The 26460-nt window shown below is 39.5% G+C and overlaps 1 long non-coding RNA gene across 5 annotated transcripts; it reads left to right on the top strand.

Moving 5' to 3' along the window:
- Window positions 1–13: 13 nt before the first annotated feature.
- On the top strand, window positions 14–3742 carry LOC138840667 (uncharacterized). 5 transcript variants are annotated; one of them, XR_011376195.1, is made up of 5 exons: window positions 14–310; window positions 605–698; window positions 1503–1585; window positions 2802–2970; window positions 3582–3742. It is a non-coding gene; the product is annotated as an uncharacterized lncRNA (long non-coding RNA). The 5 variants fall into 5 exon arrangements; XR_011376197.1 differs by lacking the exon at window positions 605–698 and having other exon boundaries at window positions 1507–1585; XR_011376198.1 differs by lacking the exon at window positions 605–698.
- Window positions 3743–26460: the final 22718 nt, after the last annotated feature.

Genomic DNA, 26460 nt, shown 5'->3' with positions numbered 1-26460 from the left:
TAGGGCTCCCAACTTTCTCCCGGCTCAGGCTCTTCTCCCCCCACCCACCCCTCCCTGTCCCCTTAACCCCCCAGCCCTTTCACCCCTCGATGCTCGGGCTGCCCGGCTGCTCTGGCTTTTGGCTGTCTTTTCTCCTCTTCCCCTCTGCCCCCAGCTCCTGGATCCTTCCCGGCCGCTCTCCGTCCCCCCTTACCCCCCACTGCGAGCTCGCCTCGGGGGGTCATTCTCCTCTCCGCCCAGCACTCCTGGGGTCCCTGCAGTCCGCTGGCTGCGTGAGGCTCACTTTTCTGCCGTCGGTGGCGAGTGGCTGGTGGGTAGGTCTTCCTCTGGATGAGGTCCTTCCCGGGCTCCCCGGGCTCTAGGTGGGGAAAAATGGTGGGGTGTGGAATAAGCCGATTTCCTCGGTTTGGGCCACGGAAGTCATGTACACCCTGGGGGCCAGGACTGGCTTGGCTGCCTAGAAGGTTGTGTTCCCCTACCCCCCCACCCCCACTCCTTCCCCCTTTCCCACTCTGGTGGAAGAAGAACTGGGAATGGGGCTGGTTAGACTCCGAGGAATTGCTGGCTGACTGTTACCCCATTTCCCGCTCGCCTCCTTCCTCAGATCTCCAAAAACTTAGGGGCGGGTGTGTGGGGGCGCACTCAGGGTGCTTTGTTACCCCTGCGGACGAATCGGTTGGAATGAATCAATCGCGAAGGTAAAAAGCAAAGTCGAAGTCTCGGTGGACTGTCTGTCTCTTTCGAACCCTCTGCTTTTCAGTTGAACTTTAAAGCGGGTACTAACCCGAAGTCAGAGAATTGAAATGATCTTCCTGTGGTGAAAAAGTGATTAGGTACCGTCCAGTTCCTCTCCGAACCGATCTCTTGCCATTTCGTTTCAAGCAAACCTCGTGGGTTTAGTTGGTCCCGTTTTGAAATTTACAAGTCTGTGTCTCTCTAGCTATTTTTTTTTAATGTGTTAGTCTACAAGCACGACTAGGGAGAAAAACTGAATATTCTTCACCGAGTGCGGATATCAAATACTTTCCTCTTGAGAAACTACCTTGAGAGTGTAGATTGTTAGCTGCATCTTGCCAAAGAGAACGTTTCCCAATTATCCTTAAGATGTTGCCCTTGTCTCTTACAGTTTCCCAAAGACAAAGTTAAGGAAGGCCAAGGAGTCTCTCTCTTCCATTTTCCCCAAACTTCTAAAACGCGTTCCCGCTATCCAGTGGGACTGCTCGTTTTATCTTAAAAGGTCTGAAAACACAAAGCGTGGAAGGCTTAATTTCAGTGTCTTGTTGCCAAAGGAAGACCTGATGTGTTCGGAAACTTCTCTTTGAAAGTACCTTTCACCAGATCTAACCTTTGATAAAGACCCCGGAGCTCTCGGCCGTAGAGGCTGAGTTTGAATAGATGGGCACAGGAAAGCTAAGATGCGTGAGTTTCCTCCTGAGCTAACGCGGGGGTGGAGGTGGGGGAGAAAGCGTTGTCAAGAACTTTTTGTTTTGTTTCCTTTCAAGGAAGATGTCACATTGGATCTCATCGCTTCTATTTTTTTAAATTATCAATTATGTCTGAGTGCGTTCGTGGAGGGTTGACACAGGTAGGTAAGTTTACTAGTTGTTCTTTGTTTTGTTTCAATCCACATTTCTAAGTCTTCTGTATTATATCCATGGTAGCTTTGGTCACAAAGCGAATTGCCATACCCATGCTGATAATAGATACACAAAGCAACTCTTTCCAGTGTATGGACGTGTTTCCCATGCAGATAAGCAAGTTGCCCCCTCCAAAACAACAACAACAAAAAAGCAGATACAAAGTAAATAGATTTCAGCCAATCACATTCATGCACACCACATTTATAACATGGAATTAAACATGAAAAATGTCTAGCGTTACTTGTAGTTGAGATCAAGAAAATGCCCTCACTATGAAGAGGGAGGAGGAAAGGAAGGAAGGGGGAGAGAAAATTTTAACTCCCTAAATCAGCAAGTTATTTTAAAAAAATGTTGTAGATGATAGAATAATGGTGAAATCGACGTTTTCCTTTTCTTAACCTACACCATTGTATGCAAGCGTTATCTTAGTTCTTATACTAATAAACAGAAGTAAGAATGCATGTATAACATATTCCCCTCAAAGGGAGAAATTTGAGGAAGGACAGGAATTATATTGTTTCATGATGGATAAGTTCTGTAGTTTTATGTGTTTATCCATAGTACAATTTGCATTCAAATCCAAGCTAGGACAACAGGCCTGTTTTATTCTTCCGAGGTGTTCTCATGTGACTACAAGTTCTTGTTTCTTTAAGTGAATGCTATATGTGGATTCAGCACATTGAACGTATCTATAAAATTGTCATTTTTTTTACAGAATATATAAAACTGTGATTACATAAAAAGTATGATTAGCAAAATTTTTCCACAGTACTTGAACCTAGGAGCGACCTCTTGTGTTCACAGGAGGGATTAGACACTCTCCTGTCAAAGTCTGACTCATTTTGACCTTTGTAATATTCTATTAGGTCAAAAATAGATTCTTCAAACCAATAGTTTTGTGAATCCCTGGTTTGAGCTCTTCCTTTGAGGAGAAGAAAAGCTAAGTGTAGCACAGATCACTCCAAGCTCCTCCAATACACTTTACAAGGTCTGAGTGTAACAGAGATGCTGAGATGAGTAAATTCCACTTGAGTCTGTATCATCTGCCCACGAAGCATGTCTGTCCCCTTCTCAAAATGTAGTTGTTGCACCAAAGCTTGTGGGTTCTAATATTACAAGTCCATGTTTTTGTGTGCTGTTGCTTCCTCTTTTCTGTTTCAGTTAAAATTTAAACATTCAACTTCAAGCTCAATGTCAGATATAGATTCTTGAACAAACGTCATGAAATCAAGCCATTCTCCACAAATCAAAACAGGATTTAATTGCAATTGAAAAGTAGAATTAAACATTTAGAATCAATTTACTTCCTAACAACCAGTGACAGAGAGAGGTGAGTTTTAGCTTGGTTCTTGGAGAACTTAGAGTAAGAAAGCTGTTTCCTTCCCATCTAAACCAGATTGGGGAAAAGTGTGTGTGTGTGTGTGTGTGTGTGTGTGTGTGTGTGTGTGTGTGTGTGTGTGTGTGTGTAAGTGGGGGGAACTTTGATCAGTTTTCTTTAAGCCCTAAATGTGGTTGCTAATTTACTGTCATGGAGGTGATGCTCTGTATTTAACCCATACCAGAATTGGGTTTGAAAGAATAATCATGCTGCCAGTTTCTATGAATAAGGTGTTCAGGTGGGAAAAAATACAACAGAAGGATTTATATTTTGAGATTTACATAAACATCTAATTTAGGAGTCAAAATGAAATATGAACAAGTTTATTCTGCTCTGGAAGAAAAGTAATCAAGTATCTGTCTCATTTCTCCTTTTTTTTTTTTTTTTTTTTTTTTTTTACTTTTTCTCTGTGGTCGCTAATCATGTAGAATAAGGCTGCATAAACCACGGGTATCTTACGTCGAAGGGTCAGACAAAATTATATGGGTTTAAAAGGAGTCCGGTTTAACCATTTATATTCAGCCGAGAATGAGACGTTTAGAGCTAATTTGCCTCTCTTCCAGTTATTGTCCGTGGCTACTAGGAATGGATCCAGAGAATTTGTGCTCTAATATCAGAAGAGATCTCATGTTCTTTCCATTGGGTAGGAAATGATTATCTTTTCCTTTACTTTCTTGTTACTTAAAAAAGAATACTAAGCAATGGCAATAAAAGCAGTTGTTAACCAAAGCAAACCCTTAGTTGTGAGTCTTATTTTATTACACGGACTCCTGCTGCGCATGTGGTTTTGTTGAGTGTCAATTACTTTATTAACCAGTTAAAACAATCTGGGCGAATTAGCAAGACTTTTCTCCTGTGCTCAGAGCTTTCCTAGCCTGCATTTCTGAGTTCAGGTGGCTGTTTCCATCACAAGCCGACAGGCCATTCTTTGGCTGGCGGCCGGCGCTGGGCTCCTCAGCGATCCACTTCCCTGTTCTCTGCTGCGGTGGAACCCGAACTCTCCCCGCAGCCGCAAAGGCGCAAGGCTCGGGTCAGCCCTGAGCAGGCGGTGTGCTCAAGCTGCTTGCTTGCTGGAGTTCGGTCAAGCGAGGGCAGAATTTTACATCCTCATTTTCACATTGTTGTTGTTGTTGTTTTCTGTTTTTCTTTTCTTTTCCTGGAATTTACCATAACTTCTCGAAATCGATGGCAACCCCTTTCAACTGAAACTCTCCTCCCCACCCCACCCCACCCCACCCTCTCAGGAAAGGCAATTTTTAGCTGAGTTCAGGGAATGCACGAGGGGCCAGGTTACGACCGGCTGAGAGATCTGCACCAAAGCAGCCCAGAACCCCCACCTGGGGCAAAGCTTTCTTTCACGCACCAGCTTCTCCCCGGGGGAGCTCAGAGGCGCCGAGGCTTTCCTTTTCCCCTCTGTCCAGGGACGGACGAATTGAAATCGTCTATGAATCTAGCAAAACACCTCCCTCCCCACCGTCCCAGCTCGCAGGAGGAGTCTCGGAGGGAGTTAATTCGCTCTACAGGCTCAAGTTAATCAAATCGAGTTGGTGGTTCTTTGAGCACGACCCTTCTTTCCTCCTCGCCAGGCTTATCCGAGGGGGAGCTCTGAATTTATTTACTGCCGAGAGGTTCTCTGGCCAGTACGAGGTTTGCAGGGGGAGCGCGGGGCGGGGCGGAGGGCTACCTGGGGGGGAGGTCAAAGGGGGGGGGTGGCGTTGGGAAGAGGCAGCCGAAATCCCGGGTCAAGCCGGGGAGGTGGGGGCGGGGAAGGAGGAGGAAGCCCGAAAATCTACCAGGACGCTTCAGACCTTCCCCGGGAGTCTCTGAACCGAGTGCTGGAGTCCTCGGGTGGGCTGCCGAGGTGGTGGCAAGAGTTACAGCTACTTCCCATGAATTAAACGGACGCCCACAGCGTGTTGGGAGGTTTTAAAGTAGCTGAGAGGTGTGGGGATGGATGGGGGCTGTTTTTAAAGGGGCATGCGGGGGGAGGGAGCGAGGGAATGCAAGAAGTAGGGGAGGGGTGGCTGGAGAAAATGCTTCCAAGGCTAGCAGACGCCTCGTCGTTTGCCAGGATGAGATTTTAGCGGCCGTTTGTCCCCCTGGGTCCGCTGAGACTCGGGGCAGAGGCGAAGGTGGGCGAGGTCTAGGTGGCTAGAACTCAATTCTTCACAGTTTAAAAAACTCTGCCCCTGCACCTGCTGAATGGCAACCACGCTGAGCAAAGGGGCTCCAGACGTCGCTCGATTAACTGAGTGATTAACTTATTCCCCGCGGGTCAACAGCGCCTTCCCTTCAGCGTAGTTTGGAGGTCAGACGCTCCCCTAGACGTGGTCTCTTCCTGAGCTTTGACGCTCAGGAATCTCCGTCCCACGGTCGCTGTTTGGTTCACAAACTGCTACCTGGCTTTCCAAAAATCCCACTTGCCCGCCTTCTAGAAAGCTGGTGGCCAGACTTTGCGTGGAACCAGAGACTCAGGGTAAGACCAGCCCGTAAATGCAGCGATGGCATGTTCTCCTCCAGGCCGGCTAAGTCTTCTTCCTCAATTTCCAGTTTGCTCATCTTCTAGCTGAACCACTCTCTACTCCTAATGTTTTCACCACAAAGGTTTTTTCTTTTTTTTAGTTCTTTTTTCTTCCTCTTGACAGAAGGAAAAACATCTCTTGCCCTCATTGTTACTGGAGGACAAGGAGAAATTCAAAGTCCTGCGAATGTCTTTTCGTACGGAAATGGGGTGCTTAGCCCCTGGAGAGGCCACCTCTCAATTCAGCTGGTGACTCACATTCTGGATAGGGACTGGTGTGGTCTCTTGCTCAAGCTTGGTGGGCTTGGGTAGGGACACCAAGGCAAAAATGAGATTAAAAAAAAAATCCGGTGAAGATGACAATGCCCCATTTGGGGTGTTGTCAGCTGTGACATCTCCCAGCCAGCCTCCTTGGCCTGCAAACGGTTCACAGAAAACCTCCCAGAAGATTGAACTGAGTCTGCGGTTCCTCCATCCACGTCCATCCACTCATGAAAGTAAATTACCATTCTAAGAACTTAAGACTCTGTCAAAGCACCTTTGTGGCTATTTGCTTGAGGCTCAACTTTCCCTGAACTACAAAATTGTATGGACCGGCTTTTGGCTGTGAAGGTCTTGATAGGGGTCTTGGGAGAAGATTAACAGGCTTTATTGGCACAGCATATTTTCTTGAATAGCTTAAATGTAAAGTGCTGGTATCCCCGAAAGTATCAATCGCCCCCAATTTCAGTTTTACTTCATGTTGCAAATGTTTTAATTAGAAAAGAGGTGACTCCCGCTGGGATGCACTGGGAGCTAGGCTTGGGCAGTGGGGGTGGGGGATGAGCTGGCTGATTAGCCGGGGAGGCTCCTTTGTTGATTTAAGACTTTACCAGGCAGGAAGTACCAATTATCATGTTGTCTTTTCTCAGTTGCTTGTTGTTGACTTTTATCTGGCACATCTCAGTTGTATAACATTCAGTCCAAAAATGGAAAGTAAGAAAAAAAAAGTTAAAAAGATAAGTAAAATGGCCTATTTTAATTGTAACTAGTTTTATTTATAGGTGACATATTCCTCATATTATAGTACATGAAAGGAATCAAAAATATGTAAAATCATTTGTGCATAATTATGAAGTAATTATATGCTAATGATAACATTATTTAACATCACAAAATAATTCCATAAAGAAAAATTCAAATGCTCTCCCCCCGCCATGATAGACATTCATTCTCCTTCCAAGAAAATAATTGGCAAGTTTAAACCTGATATTCTGGATGCTTTTAGGAAGAAAATAGAGCAGAGTCTGAAACTACATACATGAATCCAAATACTATTAAATATTCTGGGCCCTGGCTAGTTGTTGCAAGTTAATGCTATCAGAATTTTGTTCTTTGAAGTATATATGCTAATATTATTCTGAAATCAGACCACATGCACAAGAAATAAAACCTGAATAAGTTCTGTGTAATGCTTAAGGAATTACTATGATTAACTTTGGTGATTTGGCAATCTCATGTGATTTTTATTTGAACATAAATGTTAATATAGCCAAATTAATATCACTCTAGATGTCTTCATCCTCTAGTTAATATGGAATCAACATAAAGCAAAAGCAAATATAAGAAAAATATTTTCTATAGTGTTTATAATTAATATACAGTAAGTGATAAGATTCATCTGTATAACAAACATGTAAGTATCACTCAGTCATCAGATAGTTTAGTTATAAAAACACATTACATGATGTGTGCTCTCACATGGATATAACTAAACTGATGCTTTGACATATTTTAAAAACCCTCTACTTCTCCCCAGATAGTATAATAGCCTAAGACTATGCTTTCATCTTAAACTGTAATTCTAAGTCAGTATATAGGTAATCAGTATGATTACCAATCACTGGTTAGTAAGGTTGCTGATTTTCACCTAAACATGAGGATTCATATTATTGTAAGTCTCCCTTCAAAATGGGATGTAATGTGTACACTCTTCTTCTTGGCCTGGTATGGGGATTTGCAATACACCCTTATTAGCTGTACAAAGCACTGGTGATAATAAGAACTACCATATGTAGTTTCATTGGGTTTGAGTTCTCATAGGCCATATGAGAAAAGTACAGATCAGATCTGTTGAGTCTGGACATTATGTTTCTTAACAATGCTAGGTGTTAGTTTAAGCTGTCTCAATTGTGGAATGATAAACTTCTGCATAGGCCTATATTCAAGCCATACGAGGCAGATCCAATGATGTGACTGGAGATGCTGTACCAGGGCAAATATCTTCTTTTGGATATTGCCCAACAGTGGTCAAGAAGCATAAGCACAGAACTCAAGAAGTAGAGGAAAATGTAAGTGGATGGAAAAAAATTACACTTTTATACATGGTGTAAATGACATTATCAGCCATCAAAGAAGGTAAAAGTGGAAGTTCAGCTAAGATGAGAAAAGTATTCCATCTTAAGAACAGAAAGAGACAGATTTTCAAGGAAAATTAAACACTGGATGAATGTCGAGAGGGACAAAGAAAAAGAATGGGGCCTGGTGACTGAGTTCATCCTGACAGAACACATATTCAAGAGCAGAATTCAGATCTGAGCCAAGCAGGAGATAGAAACTGAGAGAGAAAAACCCAGACTTTTCTTTTTTTCATCTGGCTGGATTGAAGATTTTTATTTATTTTTTTAGGAAAGTAGATATTTGAGAATAATTTAAACTTCATTGAACTCTTAACTATATTGTAATAGAATGTTTGCCACAAGCAAGTTCACTGTTGATATGGCTTGTCATAAAAAAAAAAAGAAAAAGAAAAAGTACTAACTAAAAATACAGAAATTTAATAGGGAGTCTTGTGCTATTTTATGTAACTAGGATGATTTGACACTAGTATTCAGGACTCAGAGGAAAAAGACCAGAATTGAGAAGAAAATTTTAAAAATGACTTCTATGTTTTCCTCTCCTCCTCCCTTCCACACCCTGCTTCTCTTTTCAGATTAGATTATACCACAGAGTGTAATTCAAATATTTGGCATTGCTCATTTAATCCAAAGTAAGAAGGGAAAAGGTGTTGTGAAAACACTATTCTTGTGCCCAGTTATGCGAAGCCAGCTGAAGGGCTGCCAGCAACCTCATTGTTGTGTTAGCAGTTCTGAGCAGGGCTTCCCATTCACCTAGTCTAGTTCTTCTGATAGGAGAACACAAGCTCAGAGCACAAGGGAGCATCCTTTGCACCGATGCACTCAGGAAGAACTTGGGTGTCTAAAAACACTGGAAAGGCCAAATACAGTTGATCTCATGGAATCTGTTCTAGAGGTAATGGGGTCAGAATATCTGTACCTATGCATAAACCAACAGGCCCATAAAAACCTGAAAGAAGGCAGCAGGTTCACAGAAAGGCTCTCACCCAGGCAGAATCTAGCCACATTCGAACTGTATCTGCTATGGAGAAGAAATTTGAGACTGACCGCACCATAGCAGCAGCACCAAGCAGCCACAAAGATGGACTGGGGATTAAACATGGTAACATGTTAAGCTAAAGAGATAGCAAATTTGCCAAGCATGGATTCTCTTCTACCCATAACTTCTGAAAGGATTGCATCAAATTGCAAGGTGCATAGCCAAGGTCAGATTGGCCTTTACTATGCTAAAACAAGTAGCTGTTGTAGCAGATGTGAAACACCCAAAGATCAAAAAAAAATGTTCAATAGGAAAGTAATTCAGGATTCAACAATAGAAACACTTCTGATAACACATGATAATCAAAATTTCATTCCCTATCAGTGTTCATGATATGTACTTTGGGGTAATACTGATTTATAAACATTATTGGTTGCTATTAGCCTGTGGCTCTCCAGGACTTTATTGCTAATGTGTTTCCCCATGTGATTCCAGATCAGCATTTTGCTTCATTTTATAATCTCTCCAAATTGAGATAATTTGTATAAGCAAACAGAGGATAGATGACAGTCTTTGGAAGACTGATTTAGGCAGCCACTAAACTGTGTAGTTGAGAGAACCCTAGGCAAGACCCCTCAGACTGAAAATAGCACCCCTTCTGCTAGCTGTCAAGGCACCCCAAATGCATGGAAGGATGATGTATTACATAAAGATGCTTTAATTTTCAAGGATTTTGTGTTCAGTTTTGCCTGTTAGTTTTACACTCAGATGCCAAACTTTCCTACAGGTGATTCCTACTTCTTCCCTTCCCTCCCCCCACCCATGCCATTTCCTTACTTTTGTTAGTATAAAACTTCTGAGATAAGCATGTCAATAATAAGACAACAAGGAAGAAAGGAAGGAAACAATGATGTTAGCCTTCAAAAAGTGAGATACAACAAAATGTTACTCATCAATTAAAAAGAAAGAAGGTAGTACATCTCAAAATAATACTGAGTGAAAGGATCCCGATAGCAAAATAAACACCCTATAATTGTACCTCCACAATGTGTACAAGTCTGATGTGATCAGTGATAGTAATGGCTCTCTGAGAGGAGAGGCATTAAGGAAATGTGGAAAGCAAAGATTACTGAAGTACCTCAGAAAATATTTGGAGGTGATTGATATATTCCTTATTTGAATATGGTCGTAGTTTTATGGTTGTATGTACATATATCAAAGCTTATCAAATTACATACTTTAACTATAAGCAGATCGTTCTATGTCAACTATATTTTCCATGAAGGTGAAAAAGTAGATCTCAAGAAACCGTGGTTTGTATTGGCCTATTCTTTAGTAGTACTGTTCTTATTATCATTATATACTTATTGTATCACATATAGTGAAGTCAAGGTGCTTGAAAGGAGATAAGCAGTTTACCTCAGTCTAATTGACTTTTGGTCTGTACTCAGAACTTTTGATTTGAAATTTCTATCACCTAAACCTTGAAGATTAAGTTCTTTTTCTTTTTTTCACTATTAAGGATTCTACGGCATTCTTTCAAAAGTCTCTAGTTTCTTGCATTTCCCAATGTCAAGTTAACACTATAATTCCTAGCACTCTAAATACTTTTTAAATGACTATTACTTTGCATTTTGATAAGGCATAGGTCATGTTACCATCTCCCAAAAGTTAAGGGAGGATAAAAAAATTGGAGTGGAAATCCATATGTGAACTGCTGGTTCTTCACAAATCTTTGGTTAATTATTGGACATTCTCCCAGACAGATTGTGAGTGCCCTCCTGCCTTTGGCTGAACTTCTTGTGACATCTACTATTAATTTAACCAAATATTCAACTGAACACTTGCACCATTTCCTGAGTCCTTTGTCCTACCAGCCCATTGGGTCCTGGAGTCACTGGGATTCACATCTGAGATCTTCAAAGCCTTTAAACACTCTCATGAACACAACTGCACCCCAAGACTTCCCAAGCATATCGGCTGCCTTCTTCTTTTTCACCCTTGTGAATGAGTCTCTGAATGAGTGTCCCTTTATCATGCCTCTTGCTTATAAACTCATGATGCTGTAGTTCACATCACCGTTGTGACCTTTACAAAGCCTTGAGTCACTTGGTGACATCTTGAGTTTTCTGTGAGGCATAAAGAAAGCAGGGAAATAACTAAAATGTGATGTGTTTAAATATAAAATTTATTTCTCCTGATGTTTTGGCTTGTGTTGTTGTGAGCCTTTACACAGAGCAGGACATGTTCCTAGTCAGGGAGTAAATAGCTTCCTTAAAGGCAGAGATGGGAATGAGGTACCTGGGGACAGAAAAATGGAACAAGATGAATAATGTTAATACTGAGTAGAACCCTCTTTTCATAATCTGTCACAGACACACCGCTGGTATAACTTTCAAAATACCCTTGGTATAGGCATTATATTTAATTTTTTTCTTCCACAAGAAAGCTTTAAAAACAAGGACATTGGAAAACTGATGTAAGGGAAAAACATCATTTCCTCTTATGTAAAGATTATGATTAATTTACCAGATACTCATAACTTTCTGCCTCCCTCTTTTCTTACAAATGAGGCCCAATTTATGTCATTACTATATTCCTGGCTAAAACTTTATCTTCTAATCTCACTGTAGTTAGAAGTGCCTGGAAAGATACAAGTGGAAGTTGCTGTGTGGGTTGTCTAGATGGAAGCACTGTTTAAAAAGGAACAGACAATGCAGAGGCCTCTCTTTTTCCTTTTCTTTACTCTTTTTGATTGGAACCTTGGCATTTTGGTGGAGTTTCATCAGCCATCTTGTCACTTTAGGGTGACATTCAAGATGGAAGCCAGACCAATGAATTCAGCTGGCACGGGTGACTAGTTTCTAGAACCATCATTTTATCTCTGGACTGTTCTATCTGGGGAGGTAAAACTAAGCACCTTAACCCTAGCAGTTCTAACAACACACATGTATTATTTCAGTTTTCCTGGGTCTGCAGTCTGGATGCGTAGGCTTAGCTGGGCCCTCTGCTCAGTGTCTTTCAAAGCTGTCATCAAGGTGCCAGCCAGACTGTATTCTCATCCAGAGGCCTGACTAGGAAGAGCACAATCGGCTGCTGAATGCACTTAGATGGCTGAAAGAATTCATGTCCTTGAAGTTGTCTCCCATCCAAGTACTAACCAGGCCCGACCCTGCTTACCTTCCGATATTAGACGAGATCGGGCGCGTTCAGGGTGGTATGGCCGTAGACATGTCCTTGAAGTTGTATGCCCAAGCTCTCCATTGTCCTGCTAGCTCTTGACCAGGAACGGACGTCAGCAGCGAGTTCAGGATCCCACCTGTGCCTCTCACCCTAGTTCACAGTGCAGGCGGTAACTTCCTTCCCGAAGGCTCTAAAAAGAAATCTGTCATTAGCAATTCCTTTTCTCTTTTAAGGGATTCCATCTGATGAAGTTATGTACTTAAGGATGATCTTCTTTTCTTTTATTAACCCCAAATCAACTAATTTGGAACTTTTGTTAGTCCTGCTGATAGAACAATATATGTTTCTAATATTCTTTGAGAGTCAAAAGTGAAAAAAATCTTCTTTCAAATTACTCCAAAGCATGTCATTCTCTAAGAGAAGATATTAGTCACATTGATAATGCTGGTCATTTTCTGCACCTTCACAACCTACATATGTGTATTTTATATGTATGTATATATGTGTGTCTGTATTACATATGTATATTTAATAAAATAAGTATATATTTATGCATCTCTGTGTACTGTAAATTGAATGAACGAATACATCGTATTATGATAATAATATGATAATAAAGTTTTTAGATATGTTAGTGACTTCCAGGCAAAGACTTGTAGTTGACCAATTTGGTTTTACTGTAGTTTTGCAATAAGGGAGGGCCGCCTATCATGAAGAATTGTGGGGGTCTAAGAAATAATGTATTCAGAGAATTTGTATTTTATTGGGTGATTTAGAGGAGAGTTTGGGGAAAGGGAAGCTTTTTTACTTTGGGTAGGACACTCTCAGGAAGTAGGGGTAATTACCCAGTCCAGTAACTTAATCCAACATTTTTTAGAACTAGGAAAGATGAAAGACTAGAGAGAAAAAAAATAAAGCTGTAAATGACAGAGATGCAACAACCACTAATGTAGCTAGGAGAGGAAGATGGCTGGTATTGTGGTTGTTTGTCCAGTGACCTTGTTTTTTTGTTTGTTTTATGGTTAGACAAAATTATGAAGTACTTTTTTTTGGCTTTTTCTTTTTCTTTTTTGTTGGTCATGGGGCTTGAACTCTTTCTTTTTTTTTTTCATTTTTTTTTTTGTGTCCAGTCGTGGGGCTTGAACTCTGGGCCTGGGCGCTGTCCCTCAGCTCTTCAGCTCAAGGCTAGCGCTCTACCACTTGAGCCACAGCGCCACTTCCGGCTTTTTTCTTTTTGCTTATGTGGTGCTGAGGAATCGAACCCAGGGCCTCATGTATGCAAGGCAAGCGCTCTACCACTGAGCCACCTTCCCAGCCCCCTCTTTCTTTTTTTTAAATAAGTTTTTTTTTATTGTGAAAATACTCTTTTTTTCCCCCAAAAATAGAGGGATTACAAGTACATGAGCAAGGTAATGAGTACATTTCTTATCAAGCATTGTTGCCTCCTCCTTTGTTTTTCCCCTACCATCCCTTCCCTCCCATCTCCACAACTATACTTCCCCCCCAACCTTACCCTTCCTAAATTGTAAAGTTTGTTTTTCGACATAGCATCTTCTGCATCTCATGCTTTGTTTTGTTTTTTTGTCTTTTGTGGGGCTTGAACTCGGCTTGGATCCTGTCCCTGTGCTCTTCAGCTCAAGGTGAGCTCTCTATTGCTTGAGCCACAGCACCACTTTATTGGAGATAAGAGTCTCACATAATATAATATTTTGCAAGTCTTCCATTTCCTAACAAATGGGGCAATGTCATTCTTTCTGATGGAGGCATAGAATTCCATTTTCTTAATCCATTCATCTACTGAGGGGCATCTGGGTTGGTTCCATATCCTAGCTATGGTAAATAATGCTGCAATAAGCACAGTTGTGCTGGTAGCTTTAGTATGGTCTTGTTTGTGATCATTTGGGTAAATACCCAAAAGTGGGATTGCTGGGTCATAGGGGAGCTCTATGTGGAGTCTTTTGAGGAACCTCCATACTACTTTCCAAAATGGTTGAACAAGTTTACACTCCCACCAACAATGTTAAGAAATGGCAAGACTTGGAAAAAATTATATTAAGTGAAGTAAGCGAGGCTCGAAAAAACATAGGTCCCATGGTTTCCCTTATCTGCAATAACTAGTATATGTCTGAGACAAGCAGAAACGGTCAGATAAGTTGATGTTAGGCAAAATGAACTCCAAGATAAGGACTCAAATAGTTTTTCTGTCTTGCTATTGTTTCTAACATATTTATAAGATCATTTCTTTGTTGCTTTGTATGTCCCTCCCCCACGGTATAACCCCTGTTGTCACTGTAGTTGATGTTGGTATAATTTATGTAGGGGAAGGGAAAAAAATTGTTTCAACAGGGATACAGGTGGACCCATTGCAACAATGAGATGTACAAGACGTTATGTCGAAAAGCGAACTTTACAACTTTGGCGGGAGGGGGGTGGGGGGGGAAGGGAGAGTGGGGGGAGATGGGAAGGGATGGGAAGGAAAAATAAAGGAGGAGGCAACAATGCTTGATAAAGAATGTACTCATTACCTTGCCCATGTAATTGTAACAAAATTTAAAAAAAATAAAAAGTCTCACGGACTTTCCTGCTTTGAACTGCAATCCTCAGATCTCAGTCTCCTGAGTAGCTAGGATTACAAGCAGGAGACACGGATGTCCGGCTAGAAGGAAGTAGTCTTTTTTCTTTCTTTCTTTCTTTTTTTAGATAAATCTTTTAATAATTAAGTACCCAGTCACCATCTTGTTTTTTTTTTTTATTGTGAAAATACCGTACAAAGGGGTTACAATTACATGGGCAAGGTAATGAGTACATTTCTTATCAAGCATTGTTGCCTCCTCCTTTGTTTCCCCTTCCCATCCCTTCCCATCCTCCCCCCTTGACAGTCCCCCCCCCCGCGCCCCACCCACCCCTGACACCCGCGCCAAAGTTGTAAAGTTCGTTCTTTGACATTACGTCGTGTACATCTCATTGTTGCAATGGGTCCACCTGTATCCCTAGTTAAACGATTTGTTTTTTCTTTTGTGTGTGTGTTACTCCTTTACAGTCATAGAAGTACTTTATTTCATTACATCAGTGTTCTCTGAGAATATGTTTGTCCAATGAAAGAATACCCTTGCTGTGAGAGTGAGCCGGGTCTTGACAATACTGGCCCCAGCTGGAAGGGCCAGACCCGATCCTTATGTCAGTGGCTACTTTTCCCTTTCTCTTGTATACTCTTTTTGATGAGAGAAAAAGGAACGATACAAATGATACAAGAACTTCATTGCACTGGGGATAGAAGATTTATAAATTGTCCATATATCCTATTATGCAACTAATTCATGTATATAGGAACATAATGTACTTGACAATTCAAGACTTTGTTAGACACATTTTAGTACTAAAAATGTCACATGTTGGTGGGGTTCATATATATGTTTGTGTGGAGACCTGTATACATAAGTCATATGTACAGAACATAGGATACTATAGGACATATGTTTCTCATAGATGCACATCTGTCTCTATCCACATATATAGTTGTGAAGTACATGTTTGCATGTATTTTACATATACATGTCACACATATACATGTTATATATGCACACACAAATATACATAGATATGTGTATATATACTTTTTAAGAGAAAGAATCATTACCACATTCAAAATCAGTGCAAAGTTAGAACTCTTTGGATTTATTCTGGTTGGTCTTTGTTTCGAAACTGTATAAAATAAACAACTAGCTGCTGCTGCTAATATCAACACTTTCTAGAAATATGTTCAGTATGTTGTGTCCTTCTAAATATTTATCTTTTAAAATAATCTCAATAAGCTATATTTTGGAAATCTTAATGGGTGGGCAAATAAATACTTCCAACTAAACCAAATGAAGAACAGTTCAACTCTCTCCTAGCATTTACAGAGATTTTCTTCATGACTAGAAATCTAAATGTTCTTTGTTCAAAGTAGATCTAGTCTATAATGATTTTATCTCTGAAGTTTCAGCAATAGAGTTTCTACTCAGTCTGCCCTGTTTCACATCTGCTGGAGAAATAACATTTCTCAATTTATTCTAAAATTCGTATTGGAAAATATACATCTCTCACACTTCAGATTTTTCAAGTTAATGGTATAAATCTGGTCTGTGAAGTGACAGAGTATCTAAAAAGGACTACCAGTTACTTGCTTAATTTGGAAAGCTTGTAGCAAAGTAAGAAATGAAAGTTATCTTTGTGTCAAATTGCAAAATTCAAAGGAAAATGTCCTCTACTATTTTCCATTTATTGTAGTTCAAAAAGGTACAATGTAAGCATTGTTTGTCATTCTTTTTTTTTTTTTTTTGGTCATGGGGCCTGAACTCTGGGCCTGGGCACTGTCCCTCAGCTCTTCAGCTCAAGGCGAGCACTCTACCACTTGAACCACAGTGCCACTTCCAGCTTTTTCTGCTGAGGAATCAAACTCAGGACCTTGTGAATGCAAGGCAAGCACTCTACCAGTGAGTCACCTTCGCAGCCCAATGTAAGCATTGTATTGTCCCTTCTCTGTAACTACTGGAAAAGTGTCACAATATTCATAGTTTACATTGTGTCCTGGCTTGAAGTGAGTAATTGGTCACCATTGATTAGTTTAGAAGCCAAGAGGGAACCCATTCATTCCTGCGATTTTTGGTCCTTCCTTATTATATTTTATGTCGTTTGTGGCATCTCAACTCTGGGCCTGGGCACTGTCCCTTAGCTCTTCAGCTGAAGGCTAGAGCCCTACCACTTGAGACACAACACCACTTCTGGCTTTCTTCTGCTTATGTGGTACTGAGGAATCAAACTCAGGGTCTCATGCATGCGAGGCAAGCACTCTGCCACTGAGCTACCTTCCCAGCCCTCTTTATTCTTGATATATGTTCTATCCATTTGTCCTCCCAGTCTATCATCTGAAACACTGCTTTTCATCGGAGTTATCATACATTGAAAGAAAAATCCACTGAGTATTGTTTACTCTTTAGAGGGCAGAAATACAAGGACACAGGATGACCCATTGCAACAATGGTACCCACAAGACAGTATATTAGAAATGAACTTTACAACTTCTGGTGGGAGGTAGGGAGGAGGGAAGAAGGTGGGGGAGGGAAGGGTAACAATGCTGGACAAGAAATGTACTTGTTGCCTTACTCATGTAACTCTAACTCCTCTGTATAGCATTTTTACAATACAATAAAAATTTTAAAAAGGATCAAAGACTTGAAAGTCTGAGCTAAAATGATAAAACTTTATTTAAAAAAATAAGGCAGGGGCTGGGTTCGATTCCTCAGCACCACATAAGTAAAAAGAAAAAAGCTGGAAGTGGCACTGTGGCTCAAGTGGTAGAGCGCTAGCCTTGAGCTGAAGAGCTGAGGGACAGCGCCCAGGCCTAGAGTTCAGGCCCCACGACCAGACCCCCCCCCCAAAAAAAAAGGCAGAATGATAAAACAAATAGCTTTTTAGAGCTGTCTACTTCTATGGCATCCTCTTTTGGCCAATATAATTCAGCACTCTGCTAAGTCATTCTGAGCAGCTCTGAATTTTGTGAACAGTAGAGTTTGGATGTCAGTGGTGATACTGACTCAGTGCCCAGCATTGTGATGTGTTTTACCGGACAGTGTGGTGAGGCCTGGCTGCCCTGGTTGGTCCAGTCTGGGTTTGTCCCCTACTTCTGTTTGCTCATGGAGGTGCAATCATTACTTCCAGATGATGCCTTTGTCAGACAGACCTTATCATCTAAGGTTTGGTTGTTTTTCAAGCAGCAAACCACAAAAAAGCTTGGTGCCATCATCATGTTTTAGATTTTATAAAAAGAAAAATAGGAACTCTACTTCTAGAGAAGACAAAGCATTAAATTCTAGTTGGAAGATATAGCTGACTATCTAGTTTTTCCTTCCTGTTACTGAACTGACTTCTACCATTAATTTTACACAGTAGGTCCTTCACATGCTTGAATTTCACCAACTGCAGACAGGAAAGACTTGAAAACAAATAGCAATGTTACCAGATAACAACTATATGCATAGCATTTACATTGTATTAGGTGTTATAAGTAATCATAGGGTAGAATGTCAGCAAATTGCATAGAAACATGGCTCTCTCCTGTGTGAGGTCCTTGAGGATTTTGTGAGGAGAAAGGAGAATCCTGGGACCAATCCCTTATTGATGCTCATAAATATAAAAAAATGGCATGGAAATAATTTGAAATGTAAAGTAGGTTGATTTTATAGACAGGAGGAATGGCATCATTACAATCACTATTTTTTCTTGTTTCTATCCTTTATCTTAGCAGTAGTGATAGTAGAATTGCATGTAAGTCAGATACTGACAAAAACCTTAAGAATGGGAAGCACATCAAGTACTTATTAATTATTGATAAGTTGTTCTAGCTCTGTAGAAATATACAGATGGATTATTGACCTAGAGATGCTAGGGAAATATAATGTATAGCATGCAAATAAATACTAATATATTGATACTCATTACAGTTGAATGTATATTTTGAAAGCCAAATTGTCTATTGTATGATCAATAGTATATTGATTGTTTTGTATTGCCAATTGTGTGAAGTGCAATCTAATGTTACATTATAATGTACACATACTATAATACAGTATGTGGTAATGTAAAGAGGAGCTAAAACTCTTATAAAAAGAGGACCAAATAGATAATTGAATAATCAAAGATTTAATTCTGTATCTTGTATCAGCTAACTTGGTGGATGTATAATATTTACAGTATAATATAGTTTATATAGTCATACTAATTTTCTTACTACTTTTTTAACAAGAAAAGTTAGAACAGAATATGGTATATATTTGTGCCATTCTTTTTGGAGTGATTTATTTTTTTGACCAATAATAAAGTAATTAAAATTGGGCTTGAAAAAAAAGAGGGCCAATTAACATATATATTAATTAAGAACCCAAGTTTAGTTCTCCTGCTAAGTGCAAATTACTTATTATATTATGTAAAATTGTTAAACGTGTCATTGCAAGCATTCATATACACTTATGTACGTCAAGCACACTGTATTTTATTATCATGTACCAATCAGTTTAATGAAGGCAACTCGGAGTGTTCAAACAAATGACAAGTACTAACAATATGAATGTAAATCTTTCTTTTCCTTAATATAGCAGTAGAGATCAGAGCCTGTTTTATAGCTAAATGAAAGTGTGAAACTTATAATCTTACTGTTCATATTTAATTGTTTTATATTTTCACAATCCTTTCATTTGAGGCATTTTTTTTTTTTTACCATACATTATCTAGACAGTGAGGTCTGTTCTTGTGTCTTTGTTTCAGTGAGAATGCAGAACTGACACTCTTGTGCCTCTGTATGTAAGACAGTGGCATTTTCAGGAGCGCTAATGTGTGTGGGGTCGTCCAAGGTCCTCTCTTTTGCTTTATGACATTCATCATGAGGAAGGAAGAGAGAATAAAGAGGTGAGGTAGAAAAAAATAGTAACCAAAAAAACAATTTCAATTTATGTGAGAAATCTCCAACCTACTTCAAACCTACTTGGTGGGGAGCATTATTTTTCTTCCCCAGCATCTTTTATGATATGCCTGAAGAGCATAAAATAATCTGAAAGGTTTGATATTTATGAGCTGGGGAGAAAATTTCATGATGTAAATGAAATAGTCAACTATATTAGGGCATTGGTATATGATATTTAAGAAATATAAGGCAATATTACTTTTCCTAATTTATTTACCTCATTGATTTCTAAGTATTTGCAATTTAAGTAAGTAAAAAGAAGAAATTTCCTTCTTTTTAAAAATAATTTTTTATTGTGAAAATACTGTACAGAGGGGTTACAGTTACATGACAAAGTATTGTTGCCTCCTCCTTTGTTTTCCCCTACCATCCCTTCCCTCCCACCTCCTCAACTACAATGCCCCCACCTGTTTAAATTGTAAATTTAATTTTTCAACATAGCATCTTGCATGTCTCATTGTTGCAATGGGTCAACATGTATTTAAACAATTTGTTTTTTCCCTTCCCCTCCCCAAATTATACCAACATCAAATTCAGTGAAAATAGGGGTTATACCATTGGGAGGGACATACAAAGAAACAAAACAATCATATGGAACCTTATTAATATGTTAGAAACCATAGCAAGAAAGAAAAAAACCACTTGTGTCCCTATCTTGGGGTTCATTTAGCTTAACATCACTTTATCTGAACTTTTCTGCATGTCTCAGACATATACTAGTTATTGCAAATAAGGGAAACCATAGGACCTATGTTTCTTTGGGCCTGGCTTACTTCACTTAATATAATTTTTTCCAAGTCTTTCTATTTCCTAACAAATGGGCAATGTTATTCTTTCTGATGGAGGCAGAGAATTCCATTACACACACACACACACACACACACACACACACACACACACACACACACACACACTCACACACACACCACATACGTAAACCACATTTTCTTGATCCATTCATCTACTGAGGGGCATCTGGGTTGGTTCATATCTTAGCTATGGTAAATAATGCTGCAATAAACAAAGTTGTGCTGGTAGCCTTAGTATGGTCTTGTTTGTGTTCATTCAGGTAAATGCCCAAAAGTTGGATTGCTGGGTCGTTGGGAAGCTCTATGTGGAGTCTTTTGGGGAACCTCCATACTACTTTCCAAAGTGGTTGAACAATTATACATTCCCACCAACAATGCAGTAAGGTTCCCTTCTGTCCACATCCCTTCCAGCATCTGTTGTTGTTAGAGTTCTTGATTATAGCCATTCTAACTGGGGTGAGGTGGTATCTCAATGTTGTTTTTATTTGCATTTCTTCTATGGCTAGAGAGGTTGAACATTTCTTCATGTGTCTATTGGCCATCCTTCTCTTAAAGCTTCTCTTTAAGTCTTTAGCCCACTTATTTATTGGGCAGTTGTTTCTTAGAAAATTTGTTGTTAAGGAATTTAATTTTTTGAGTTCCAAGAATATTTTAGATATGAGAACCTTGTCCATTGTATAGCTAATGAAGATCTTCTCCCAATCAGTGGGCTTTCTATTGATCTTGCTAGCTATGTCCTTTGCCATGCAGAAGCTCTGCAACTTCACGCAATCCCATTTGTCCAACCTTTCTTTGATTTGTTATGTTTCTCCGTCTCTATTAAGTAAATTTTGGACCCCAAAACAAAAATAAACAAAAAAAAAAGAAAATTTTGGCCTGTGCCAAGGAGACCTAGAGTTTCTCCAATTCCATCTTGTAAGTTTTTCAAGGTGTCTGCTTTTATTACGAGGGCTTTGATCCATTTGGAGTTGATTCTGGTGCCGGGTGATGTATAAGGATCTCGCTTTAGTTTTCTACAGGTAATTAACCAATTTTGCCAGCACCACTTACTGAAGAGGCTGTCTTTCTTCCATTCTATTTTTTTATCTCCTTTATGGAAGATTAAATGGCTATAGCTCTGTGGGTCCATTTCTGGGTTTTCAATTCTATTCCATTGGTCCTGAGATCTGTTGTTGTGCCAGTACCAAGCTGTTTTGATGACTATGGCTTTGTAGTAGACTTTTTTTTGGGGGGGGGTTCTGGTCGTGGGGTCTGAACTCTGGGCCTGGGGACTGTCCCTCAGGTCTTCAGCTCAGGGCTAGCTCTCTACCACTTGAGCCACAGTGCCACTTCCGGCTTTTTTTTCTTTTTGCTTACATGGTGCTGAGGAACCACTAGGGCCTCAGGCATGCAAGGCAAGCACTCTACCACCTTCCCAGCCCTGTAGTAGACTTTAAAATTTAGTACAGTTATTCCTCCAGCACTGTCCTTTCTGTTAAGGATTGTGTTTGCTAATCGGGATATTTTATTGTTCTATATGAATTTTTGGATTGCCTCTTCTATTTCCTTGAAGAATGAGGTTGGAATATTGATAGGTATCACATGGAATTTGTAGATAGCCTTGGGAAGTATTGCCATTTTCACGATGTTGAAATAGCAATTGACAAGATCCAACACCTCTTTATGATGAAGGTACTAGAAAAACTAGGAATCCAGGGAACATTCCTCAATACAATAAAGGCTGTATATGACAAACCTACAGCCAGCATTATACTTAATGGTGAAAAACTAAAGCCATTTCCTCTTAACTCAGGAACAAGGCAAGGATGTCCACTCTTTCCACTTCTCTTCAATTTTGTATTGGAATGCCCAGCTACAGCAATAAGACAAGATGCAAACATAAAGGGGATCCAAATAGGGAAAGATGAAGTAAAATTCTCCCTCTTTGCAGATGATATGATCTTGTATTTAAAGAATCCTATGGACTCCACTCCCAAATTACTCAAGCCGATTCAAAACTTTGGCAAAGTAGCAGGGCATAAAATTAATCCTAAAAAATCAATGGCTTTTCTGTATACCAACAATGAGAAAAGCATGGCTGAAATCAGGAAAGCAACTCCATTCGTAATAGCCCCACAAAAAATAAAATATTTAGGAATTAACTTAACCAAGGAAGTGAAGGAGCTCTATGATGAAAACTTTAAAACCCTGAAAAAGGAAATCAAAACAGAACTTAGAAAGTGGAAAAGGCATTGATTTTTTGAGAGTTAATTTTATACCCTGCTACTTTGCTAAAATTTAAAATTGACTCGTATAATTTGGCAGTGGAGTCCGTGGGATTCTTTAAATACAAGATCATGTAATCTGCACAGAGGGAGAGTTTTACTTCATCTTTCCCTATTTGGATCCCCTTTATGTTTGCATCTGGTCTTATTGTTCTAGCTAGGCATTCTAATACTAAATTTGAAGAGAAGTGGAGAGTCTGGACATCCTTGCCTTGTTCCTGACTTTAGAGGAAATGGCTTTAGTTTTTCACCATTAAGTATAATGCTATCTGTAGGTTTATAATATACAGCCTTCATTGTATTGAAGAATGCTCCATGGATTATTAATTTTTCCAGAGCCTTAATCATAAAGGGGTGTTAGATCTTGTCAAATGGTTTTTCTGCATCTTTAGATAACCATGTGGTTCTTATCCTTGCTTTTGTTGATGTGATTAATTATATTAATTGATTTGCATATATTGAAGCATCTTTGCACCCCTGAAATGAATTCTGTTTGATCGTGGTGTATAATTTTTTTGGATGGATTGTTGAAGTCGATTGGCCAAAATTTTGTTGAGAAGTTTTGCATGAATGTTCATGAAAGAAATGGGTCTATTGTTCTCTTTCTTTGATGAGTGCCTGCCTGGTTTTGGGATGAGGGTTATGATGGCTTCATAGAATGCGTTTGGTAGTGAACTTTCTTTTTCCATTTCATTAAAGATTTGGAGGAGTATTGGTATGAGTTCTGCTTTGAAGGCCTTGTAGAATTCCGCTGTAAATCCATCCAGTCCTGGGCTTTTCTTACATGGGGGTCTCTTATTACTCTTTCTATTTCAATGCTTGATATGGGCTTGTTAAGTTGGTTTACCTCATCTTGGTTTAGTTTCAGCATGTCGATATTTGCTAGGAAATCATCCATTTCTTCCAGATTCTCAAAATTATTAGCATAAAGGTTTAAGAAGTATTCCCTTATAATGTTCTGAATTTTGGTTGTTTCTGTGGTGATGTTTCCATTCTCATATCTGAGTTTGTTTATTTGGGTGTGTTCTCTTCTTTTTCTGATAAGACTTGATAAGGGTCTGTCAATTTTGTTAATTTTTTCGAAGAATCAACTCTTTGTTCTGTTGATTCTTTCTATGTGTGTTTGTTGTTTTGGATTCTAATTCAATTGTAATTGTTTCATTTTGTCTACTGGGTTGGGGTTTAGCTTGCTGCTCTTTTTCAAGGAGGTTCAATGTCTCATTAAGTTGTTGGTTTTAGATCTTTCCAATTTGTTGATGTAGGAACTCAGAGCTATAAACTTGCCTCTGAGTACTGCCTTTGCTGTGTCCCAGAGGAGCTGGTAATTTGTGTGTTCATTTTTGTTAAATATCATGAACATTTGAATTTCCTTTTTAATCTCCTCCATGACCCACTGGTGATTCAACCGTGTGTTGTTCAGCCTCCATGTTTTACCGACTTTCTTCGGTGGCTTTTGTTGTTGAGTTCTAATTTTATTGCATTGTGGTCTGAAAGAATGCAGGGCATAACTTCAATGTTTCTAAGTTTGGACAAGTTTGCTTTGTGAACTAAAATGGAACTATTTTGGAAAATGTTCTGCGTGCTGCTGAGAAAAACGTGTATTCTGATGCTGCTGTGTGAAATATTCAGTAGATGTCTGTTAAATCTAGTTGATCTAGACAGTTATTCAGATCTGCGGTTTCTCTGTTGAGTTTTTGCCCAGTTGATCTATCTAGGGGATAGTCGTGTGTTAAAGTCCCCAACAATTAATGTCTTTGGATCTATGTGAGATTTGAGGGAAAGTAGTGTTTCTTGGATAAATTTGGGTGCTCTGTTCTTTGATGAATAGATATTTAGAATTGTAATATCCTCCTGAAGGAGAGATCCCTTAATTGTATATAGCGACCTTCTTTATCTCTTCTCACTAATTTTAATTTCAAGTCTATTTTATCGGATATTAGTATTGCAACTGTTTATAGGGGCTGTTTGGTTGGTAGATTTTATTCCAGCCTTTCGCTTTCAGAATATGTTTGTTTTTATGAGCCTGGTGTGACTCTTGAAGGCAGCAGATAGAAGGATCTTGCTTTTTAATCCAACTAGACAGTCTATGTCACTTAATTGGGGAGTTAAGTCCATTAATGTTGAGAGTTAGGACTGAGAGGTGTTTGGTAGTTCCTGCTATGTTATCTACCTTCTTGGGGGCTGAGACAACTGGGTTCTTCCTATGGTTCTGGATTCTCAGTTTGGGTGTGGTTTCTTGACCTTTATTGTGGTCTTTTTAGTTTTCTATGTGTAGGACATCTTTAAGTATCTTTTGTAGGGCTGGTTTGGTGGAGATATATTGTTTCAGTTTTTCTTTGCTATGCAAGGTTTTTATTTGACTTTCTGTTATGAAGGAGAGTTTAACAGGGTACAGTATCCTTAGTTGATAGTTGTTTGTCTTTAGGGCATGGCATACATTATTCCAGGGCCCTCTTGCTTTAATTATCTCCGCTAAGAAATCTGAAGTTATTCTAATTGGTTTCCCTTTATAGGTGATTGATCTCCTTGACAGCTTTAAGTATTTTTTCCTTGGTCTGAATTGATCCTGTGCGGATTATAATGTGACAGTGGGATGTCCTGTTCTGGTCTGGTCTATTTGGGGTTCCAGAAGCTTCTAGTATCTGAATAGGCCTATCTTTTTGCTGTTTGGGAAGTTCTCTGCTAGGATCCTGTTAAACAAATTTCCTAGACCATTAACTTCTGTGTCTAGGTGCTGCTCTACACCCATTATCCTCAGATTAGGCCTTCTGATGGTGTCTTCCGAATGTTGACTAGATCTATCATATTTCTTGGATTTGTCTTGGATAGTTGTATGTTCTTCCTCTATAACATCTAGGCTGTCTTCCTTCCCTGAGCTTCAATTTTCTGCATGGTCTAACCTACTGTCAAGACTTTCTACTTTGTTTTTTTATTTCTTTTCCTTCTAATTGGTCGGCTTTGATGGCTTCAAATTCTTTGTTGAAGCTTTGTTTTAGATCTTGTATGAATTTATTACTTCCTTAATTTGGTGTTCAGTGTTTATTCTCTTAGTTGATTGGTTATGGTTCCTTGGACTCCCTTTCCTACTGATGGGCTCCATTCATTATTCCCTTTTTGGTCTCCCTGGATTCCTTCCGCTGTCTGTTTATGGATTCCATGAATGCCTCTATTGATCTTTGACTATTTTCAGCCTGTTTATGCAATTCCTGTATTGCTCTTTGATTAGCTTCCTCATGCTCATGCAATTCCTGTATTAATCTTTGAGTAGCTTCCTCATGCTCACAAGATTCCTGTATTAATCTTTGGTTTGTCCCATCTCACTCCCTATCATGCTCACACTGAGTCTTTTGCAGGTTTTCAATCTTTTCATTCACCATGTTTACCAGTAGTGTTTGTAGATCTTTTGGGGAACTCTCCTCTAGATTACTCATTAACTGTTCTGTCACCTGATTATCATGAGTGGGAATTGAGATACTTGGACTTGCCATTTTTCTTGTGTTTCCCCGTCTGGTTCTGCCCATGTGACATGAAAGCAACACAAATTTTGTGCTAGAACACTATTTTAAGGCAAGCATCAACCAGAGTCCTGTAGTTGCACAGTTAAAATGGTTACAGATAAAATATAGTTCAGCAGATACAATCTATTCAACATCAAACAACTATGGATTAATGGGCTAAGAACATCAAAGAGGGATTCAGCAAACCAAAAATTATTAGGTTTAGGGAGAATTGTGGGGAAAAGTAGGATTAGAAGAATGTGGAGAGGTAAAAGGAAAAAGTGAATTTAACCAA

Source organism: Dipodomys merriami, unplaced genomic scaffold, assembly GCF_024711535.1.
Source record: "Dipodomys merriami isolate MVZ:Mamm:240054 unplaced genomic scaffold, mDipMer1.0.p SCAF_30, whole genome shotgun sequence".
NCBI classification, from domain to species: Eukaryota; Metazoa; Chordata; class Mammalia; order Rodentia; family Heteromyidae; genus Dipodomys; species Dipodomys merriami.
The sequence above is the reverse complement of the archived record's forward strand: the minus strand, read 5'-3'. Positions and strand labels throughout refer to the sequence as shown.